Source organism: Adiantum capillus-veneris, chromosome 8, assembly GCF_014529385.1.
Source record: "Adiantum capillus-veneris isolate H3 chromosome 8, ASM1452938v2, whole genome shotgun sequence".
Taxonomy (NCBI): Eukaryota; Viridiplantae; Streptophyta; class Polypodiopsida; order Polypodiales; family Pteridaceae; genus Adiantum; species Adiantum capillus-veneris.
In genome coordinates this window covers 28,147,277-28,155,841 of record NC_140938.1, presented here as the reverse complement: position 1 = coordinate 28,155,841, position 8,565 = coordinate 28,147,277, and positions in this window count along the sequence as shown.

Sequence of the window (8,565 nt, the reverse complement as noted above, 5' to 3'; positions counted from 1 at the left end):
TTTTGAGAGAACTCCATGGATCACAGAAGTAATACACTCCCAACTTGTAGGTTAGAAGTTGGAGGTTGAGGGTGTTGGTAGCTTTGATGTGGAGTGGCACCTGAGTGGGGACTTGAAGACGATAAAGTGTTTGCTTGGCTGCAAACAAGGGGATTCTTCTCTCTTTCCTTGTCCATTTTGTGAGTGCACGTGTGTGTGGTGCGGTGTGATGCATGCATGGAAGGGGAGGAGCACGAGATGGTGTGGGTGGAGCAACCTCTCGGGACTATGAGTGATGAGCTCCTTATTATTCATATAGAAAGAATAAGGGTATTTTACATACATGGGCGGGCAGTTGACATCGGACGTCCGACCCCGAGCAAAGACGCGACACATTTATCCCAACGAACTCCCACTTAAAGGCGATGCGCCGATAAGTGAGACATACTAGCTAAACTACTAGTATATACAAGAAACTGGGTGAGAGACTCTCTCAACATATGTCCACTGGCTCATTCTGTTGATCTACACATAGTCATATCGGTTCTAGTGGTAGCAAGGGCATTTGATGTAGGGGTGGTAGATGTTCGAGATAGATTCAGAATAGAATTCCCTGCTTTGTTTAGAAAAGGTCATAGTTCCCTTGGTTCTCACATAAGTGCCAGATAAGACAGGGCATTTCCTTGAATCTAAGAAATGCATACTAAAGGGTGCTTTGATGACATCACCTTTATCCAAGAACTGAACTCCCTTGAGGGTCTCCAGTTGACAGTCTTCACTAGTGGAGGCAGGTAAGGCTGCAAGAAAACCCCAAGTCTCGATCGAGATAGGTGCCACAAAAGCTCTAGACGAGCTGAGTCCTCATGAAAATCTACTTTCTAGGGAAACTTTTTAATGATAGAAGTTTTTTGGCAACAAGCAAGCTGTTCTTGTCGGGAATAAATCCTGTAGGAATGAACCCAATCAAGGCTTGAATTCACAGTAGGCTTTTTATAAAAAACAATTGTTATAACAGGAACTCTGTCTTGACCTGTTAAAACTTCACTTTAAAATTGAAATTTTTGAACTAAAACCTTCAAGTTTTTTTCAAGGAAGTTTCATATATTGTTAGAAACTTAAAAAAATTATGGCATATGGAATACAAAAAATTACTTTTCACTATATTTATTAGCAGCATGATTTTTCTTTTTTGGTACCTCGGTGACATGGATGACAACTGGGTCACCCTAGTTACCTGCAATGCTGTCTGGAAGCTAACCGAAAGTTTGTTTCCTTAATGTGGATGCAGGTAAGGGTGTCCTTTCCTTAGCTGCTATTTGAGAAGATGAAATGTTGTACACTTATATTGTAACATTAATGAGGACCTTCTTTCCCTAATATGGCCTGATACTGAGATGTTTTTTTTTTTGGATATTCAGTCGAAAGGAATACATGATTTTGTACTTTGGACTGTAGACATTGGTCTTTGTAGTTAGTCTCATGTGTTATGTATATTGTAAATATACATAACACATGGGTGCTTAAATAGATTAATATGTATATTGTAAATAGATTAAACTCTCTCTCCTTAAGCACATGGGTGCTTTGGGTCTTAGACATATGGCACCAAGACCTAGTCTACATAATTTTTTCCTTAGGAGATACGGCTTGAAACTGGATTTTCTAGGGTAGGGGGTATCCCACACAACCATTATGACCTAGGTCCTGGTTGGTTTTAGGATGGAATACCTACCAGCTCCTCTTTTTAGATCTTACTAATTTTGATGTTTTTCACTTCAGATTGTCCCTGTCTCGGCTGCTCTTGACCTTTCCACCCTTCCCTTCTACCCGGCATCCTTGCTGGTGATTAAACTTATTTAGGACCCTTTGGCGGTTTCTCTACTAAACCAATTCTCAAAGGTTACAGAAACCCATGACTCTATCATGAATTGTTAACCTTTAATGATTGGGTTCTTATCCGCGCCAATCTGGTGGCTGAGACGAAAGAAGGAGTACTTCACCTTCAAAAGTTGGCTTCTAACCTTGCTGCTATTGAAATGAGTCACAAATCCGATCTTCTTCAGTTCTCGGCTAAAGGAGCCACCTTGTCTAAAACTTTGTGGCCTTGCTTCTTGTTTTGCCACCACTGAATCTTTTGATCCTGCTAAGGCTCCAAAAGGCCTCTTTTATAGGGATGATGCTTCTATTGAAGCAGTTAAAAGCTTTCAGAAAGTCACATTCCCTTTGAAACCAACCATGGTCAACAGATAAAAAACCACATATCCGCCAGCCAGTTAACAAGTCAAATTACGTTATCCATCAAGCCATGTATGTCTGCTTCCAAAAAATAGTGTAAGCATTTACAAACATAAGCTTCAACCAGTTTTCTCAAACCGAACAAGGGGCCGTATAAACCATATTATTCTTGTCTCAAATCCCCAAACAAACCTTTGGATTTACTCAAGATGTGTTTATAGTAGCTGCTGGTTCAATTCCCAACATAAGAATAACCAATAGTTTAGCAAAAACATTATTGCTGCAACCAACCAACTAGTAAAACAAGAGTTAGTCGAGGGTAAACCAACCAACCAAACCATATAATCGGCCAACCAGTCAGTAATTCTATTAGTGCTGCACCCAGCTAGCAACAATACAAGAGTCAATCGAGGATAAACTAACCAACCAAGCCATATAATCGGCCAACCAATCCAGCCAACCGGCCAGATAGCACCAAGTCCTTCACACAGTCCATATGTTTTTTGTACACAATAGCTGGTGAGAGACGTGTGTGTGTGTGTGTGTGTGTGTGTGTGAGAGAGAGAGAGAGAGAGAGAGAGAGAGAGAGAGAGAGAGAGAGAGAGAGAGAGAGAGAGAGAGAGAGAGAGAATTAACCGCAATAGCCAAGGCCAGTAATGTACAGCAAACATTACCCCTTCCAATCATAAGAATACCCAACAGTTTAGCAACAACATTATTGCTGCATCCAACCGACCAGAAAAACAAGAGTTAGTCGAGGGTAAACCAACCAACAAAGCCATATAGTCGGCCAACCAGTCAGTAATTCTATTAGTGTTGTACCCAACCAACAACAACACAAGAGTCAGTCGAGGATAACCCAACCAACCAAGCCATACACTCGGCAACCAGTCCAGCCAACCGGCCAGATAGCACCTAGTCCTTCACACCATCCATATGTTTTCTGTATACAATAGCTAGTGATAGACATATAAAAGAGATAGAGAGAGGATTAACCGCAATAGCCAGGGCCAGTAATGTACAGTAACCATTACCCCCTTCCCAAAGGTCAGCTTGGAACCTATCACCAAATCCTACCTTATAGCAAACATCGGCAAGGACCTGATCAACTTATTTTAATAACCACACACAGTAGAACAACTCATCAAAGTCCAACCAATGATTAGACACATGGCTAGTCCATCCTTTCCACCACTAAAACAAGATAATGCCAAGAGTCAAGGTAAATCAACCCCAAGAGTCGGCAACAGTGAAATAACCAACAAACCAGTTGGCAAAAAACAGCCAGGACCAGCAAAGGGTAGCATATCCTCCCTTATACCAAACATCAGTAAGGACCCGATTATCTATTCCACTAACCACACACAGTCGAACATCACATCAAAGTTCAACCGATGATTAGACATATGGTAAGTCCATCCATTCCAACATACCACTACCAGATAAAGCCAAGAGTTAAGGTAAATCAACCCCAACCCCTCAAACAGAGAGAGAAGATCAGTTCCATAGCCCGAGACTCCTCTCTTTCTCAATCCAAACACCATATACAATGAGCCGTGCTACATCCCAAAACAAACAGCTTAAGATTTTGTAACAAAGTCATAGAAATAAAGACCAACCAGTCGGCAAGAAGTTAGGACCAGATAGCAAACACTACCTCATAACCAACATTCAATAGAACATCCGAAACACATACATCCTATATTTAGACATACAGCCAGTCGGCAACTGCCAAGGCCAGCAGAGGACAACTCCGAGTACCACATATCAAGGATCGTCAAGGAGCTAAACTATTATTTCAAAGTCAACACATAATGGAACATCCGAAATTTATCCAGCCATGGCCAGTATACTGAGTTCAAAATCATTATTTAGACAATGCATCTAGCCATTGTACACCCATATGGCCATTTCACCAAACCATTCAAAGGCATATACCTCATTAAATAATACATCTATACGATCATTGAGTACGTACTGCATATCACAACCCATACAATATAATTGACAGTTGTGGAATATTCAATAAAACATAATCAACAAATTCCAGTAAACCGTATCCTTTCCTACCAAAGAGGTTATTCACCAATGCCAAAATAGACCGCATAAGTACCTCTGTAGTGTCGACATGTGTTTTCTTGCTAGGAGCCATCACCAGAAACGCTTGTAGAGTTGAAGCACACACCCGATTGAACGTACACAACAAAATGAAAATAGAAATAGAAACCCTTTAACCGAATGGAAGCTAAGTGAGCATCAACTCATCTTACAAGGTGATGTTCTCCCCACACGACTAGCTAGCTGTGGAGCTCGATCCAAAGCAGAAGGATCTGCATCTCTTGAATATCTACCCACCAAGGCACAGGATATGCGGCAGTACCATTTGCAAGGGCCCCCAAATAGAGCGAACGGCGAACAAAATCTGCATCCAGCTCGTTCTGTACCTCTGTCATGCCGAAATGATGGCCTAAAAACAACAATTTAATTAAAGCCCAGTAGGCGCCCAAAAGTCCATTTACACACCCCTTGGGCACCCATGCCCACGTGGCAACACATCATTTTTTAGGCCATGAGGTAGTTCAAGCAAAAGACCCATTCACTGGGGTAAATATTAGATAGCAGTTTCTATGCATAAGGAGAGCAAAATATATCAGTAAAGGTGGAAAACCATGCAACCTATGATTGCCAAGGGTTAAAGTAAAACCAAGTGATATATTATGGCAACACTAGATATAGAGTCCAATTGTTTTTAGAGGGATAACCAGATATAGTGAGAGGGAGAAAGAGCAACACAGAGAGAGAGAGAGAGAGAGAGAGAGAGAGAGAGAGAGAGAGAGAGAGAGAGAGAGAGAGAGAGAGAGAGAGAGAGAGAGAGAGAGAGAGAGAGAGAGAGAGAGAGAGAGAGAGAGAGAGAGAGAGAGAGAGAGAGAGATATTTTATTAGGGTTGAAAGCAACCTGAGAAAAGCAGAATGATAATTCAGGATAGAAAACTTGATAGATTCTATCAGGATGTAGAGAGAAAGAGAGTTAGAGAGAGAGAGAGGGAAAGGCCTTTCCCTTGGATGCTATCTGAGAGCAAGATACATTCCAAATAGGAGAGATATTTGTGTATTCAATGATTGCCAAGGGTGAAAGCAAACCCCAAGAAATCACCATGGATGAAGAGTCTCGTGTCCTTTAGAAGGATAGAGAGAGAGAGAGAGAGAGAGAGAGAGAGAGAGAGAGAGAGAGAGAGAGAGAGAGAGAGAGAGAGAGAGAGAGAGAGAGAGAGAGAGAGAGAGTCATAAAAGTTGATCTCCCCATTGTGGCCGTGCTATGAGTATGTGGGCATGCATTTGTGTGCATTCACTTCATAGGTGTGTGTGCATGCTTTTCAATTGTATTGGGTACATTGTAGCTTAAGATTGAGTGTGTGGATAGGGTAGATGTCTCCCATTGCTTGCATGAGTGTGTAGATTAGATTATGCGAGGTTGCAAGCACCATGTGTGTGTGGGTTCCCATATGCATCCTATGGTTGCTTCCGTGAGCCAAGTAGAGCTCACTGGCTTGCCACATTATTGTGCTGGTCACGTGTGTGTCACTGTTTGCTATGCTATCATGACTACACAGAGCCTAATCCATGCCATCAAATGGCTTGGAAGTTCCCCCTTTTTGTTTAACCTTGCAACTTGCTTGGTGAGCTTGAATACTAGGGAAAAATTGACGGATTAGATTCAAGAGCCTAATTCACTGTCTGATATATTTTTCATCTTAATCATTAAGGTCATATACCGAGCTTAGAGAATAGACCAAAAGATAAGGATTAGGCCATGAAATGCATGCTTACCCTTCCATGTTTATCTATTGTACTCTCAAATCTTTAAGCTATCACCAAGATATGCACTGTAAGAGATCTACAAACACAGAGTTGTTACAAACTAAAATTCGTCAAAATCGTCCATCCACAATGTCATAAAAACTAATATCTAACCAACCCAAATGATTTTCTCATATTAAACTGATCACTTAATGTGGGAGAATAAACGGGAACAAGGGTTAAGATATTGAGATGTGCTTATAGATCTATCTCAACACAAGGCCGATAAAAAAAAGGGCCCCAAATGAGAGATGGTCTATCAAAGAGCAAGGCTAACCAATGGAGCATAAGACCTTAGGGTTAGCTTCATTGAAGACCTCCAATAATGTTTGTAAAAGTCCTTTGACCTTAGGTAAGCTAGGGCTGAGCTTGAGGCGGGAACCCGACCCAGCTCGAGGTGCTTGATGATTGAGATACTTGACATGCTTGAGATGCTAGGGCTGTACTTGAGGTGAGAACCCATTCCAAGCTTAAAGTGCTTAAGGGCAAAGCTTGTGGTGGGAACTGGGCCTATGCATGAGGGGTTGAGGTGTCAAAAAGTCAAATATTCAATCCCTACAAGGAGGGGCGAGCCCTACATGAGGGGGGATGAGAGAGAACACCCACACACTCACACAAGGCATGCATGGTACAAAGATAGCAAAAGGGACACTTGTCAAGTTCCTCCTCATGGTGTGCCTGAAGCCTATTGGTTGGTCACCCAAGGGGTCCAATGATAATTTAGGAGATTTAATTAATTGATTTTGCATTTATCAAGTCCTCTCTCTCAAAGGGGAAAGGGGGACACTTGTCCTAAGGCTACCCTTGCTGCTTGTAATGCCTCATGCTTGTGATTGGCTAGGCCTGGAGGGGTCCAATGAGATTCAAGCATGAGCTACAAGGGGGGGTCGACCCAAGAAAGCTAGGGGATTGCTTAGGGGGTATACTCACCCACACACACTCACAAACACTCTCATTGTGTGCTATGCAAAGTGCGAGAGCTCCCTCTCCTTCTCCAAGCAAGTAGAGGTTGAGAGCCTACACCAACACTCTTAGATATGGAGTGCAAATCCAACCAAGAGCCATGCTTCAATGCTTAAGCTTGCCATCTCCTTCTTCTTCATTGCTATGCTATTATGTATGCTAGCAACAAGAGTTATGATAAGTGAGGAACTAATTCTTTCTCCTACGAAATGTTTCTTCTTCCTCTTCCCTACCCTCATTCCCTGCTAGCTCTCTCCACCTTCGAAGGTGTTTGAGGTCTTGGGACTGAGGCTTGGGATAGTTAATGCTTTCTACAAAGTGAATGTTATGCTTATTGCAAGAAGGATAATGGTTTATTGCAAGTAGATTAGTTACTTAATGCAAGTAGATTAATTGTATTGCAAGGTAGACTAATTGTTGCTTTAGGCACAAGTTGATGTATAAAAGTATACATCTTCATGCACTCAAATGATTTAGGGAACACAAAGACTAAAGATGTTAACAAGTTCTTGATTGTTTTCAAGCTAAGATTGATTGTTGATATTATGCAAAAGCTTGGTGTATGAAGCTTCCATCTCCATACTGCCAAAGAGGTCTCAAGGAGCACAAGGATTGTATTGTACCAAGTCTCTCTTAATGAGAGAATCTATAATACAAATGCCTTTTGGAGGGGGGACCGGCTCCACATAAATCCGGTCCTCAACTGTTGTCATATTCTCTAAACTCTCTCTCTCTTGCAAAAGTACTGCTCATGCCTAGTTAATTAAGTGTTATGATTGAGTTGCTACTACCAATTAAGTTCACCCTCTATGCTCTCAAAGTTTCTCACTCTAATTCTCTTAATTCCGCTATTCTCTAAGTCCATAGGCCATTTCCATTCTCTATGATTGAGTTGCTACTACCAATTAAGTTCACCCTCTATGCTCTCAAAGTTTCTCACTCTAATTCTCTTAATTCCGCTATTCTCTAAGTTCATAGGCCATTTCCATTACAACACTCGTCTTATGTTCCATGATGTACCTTTCCCAAGTTGAGAAAGATAAGGTGGATTGCGCTTTGGGTCCACACGGGGGAGGGGTGTGTGTGGAAGTTAGCTTGCATGGTTTGAGAACTTTTCTTTTGTTGTAATGCTATAATAAGAGCAAAAGAGAAACTTGTTCAATTTGGGACAGTCACAAAAAAAAAGTTGACTCCGAGAGTGTTCAGATTGCACACGAGAACACGAAGCACAAGAGCATGAGGTTGAAGTGGCGTATTGCCATTTGTCCAAAATGAGAGAGAGGGTTTCGGACCCACGTAGAGTTTGGGCACCCTTCCCCCCTAAGCCTTCCATGCACTTGCCAACGTGGAGTGGGGACGAGAGCTTCAGTCCCCTGACCCCGCGTTTAAAATTCCAATGGGCTGACCGCGCGCTCTAATCCTATTTGTTGCTACGCAGGTTTCAATTGAAAGCTGTCTCGTAGTTTGAACGGGAGAGACGGTATGAGCCATTGAATTCCATGCTTGGCATTGTGGAGTTTGAACCCCCCT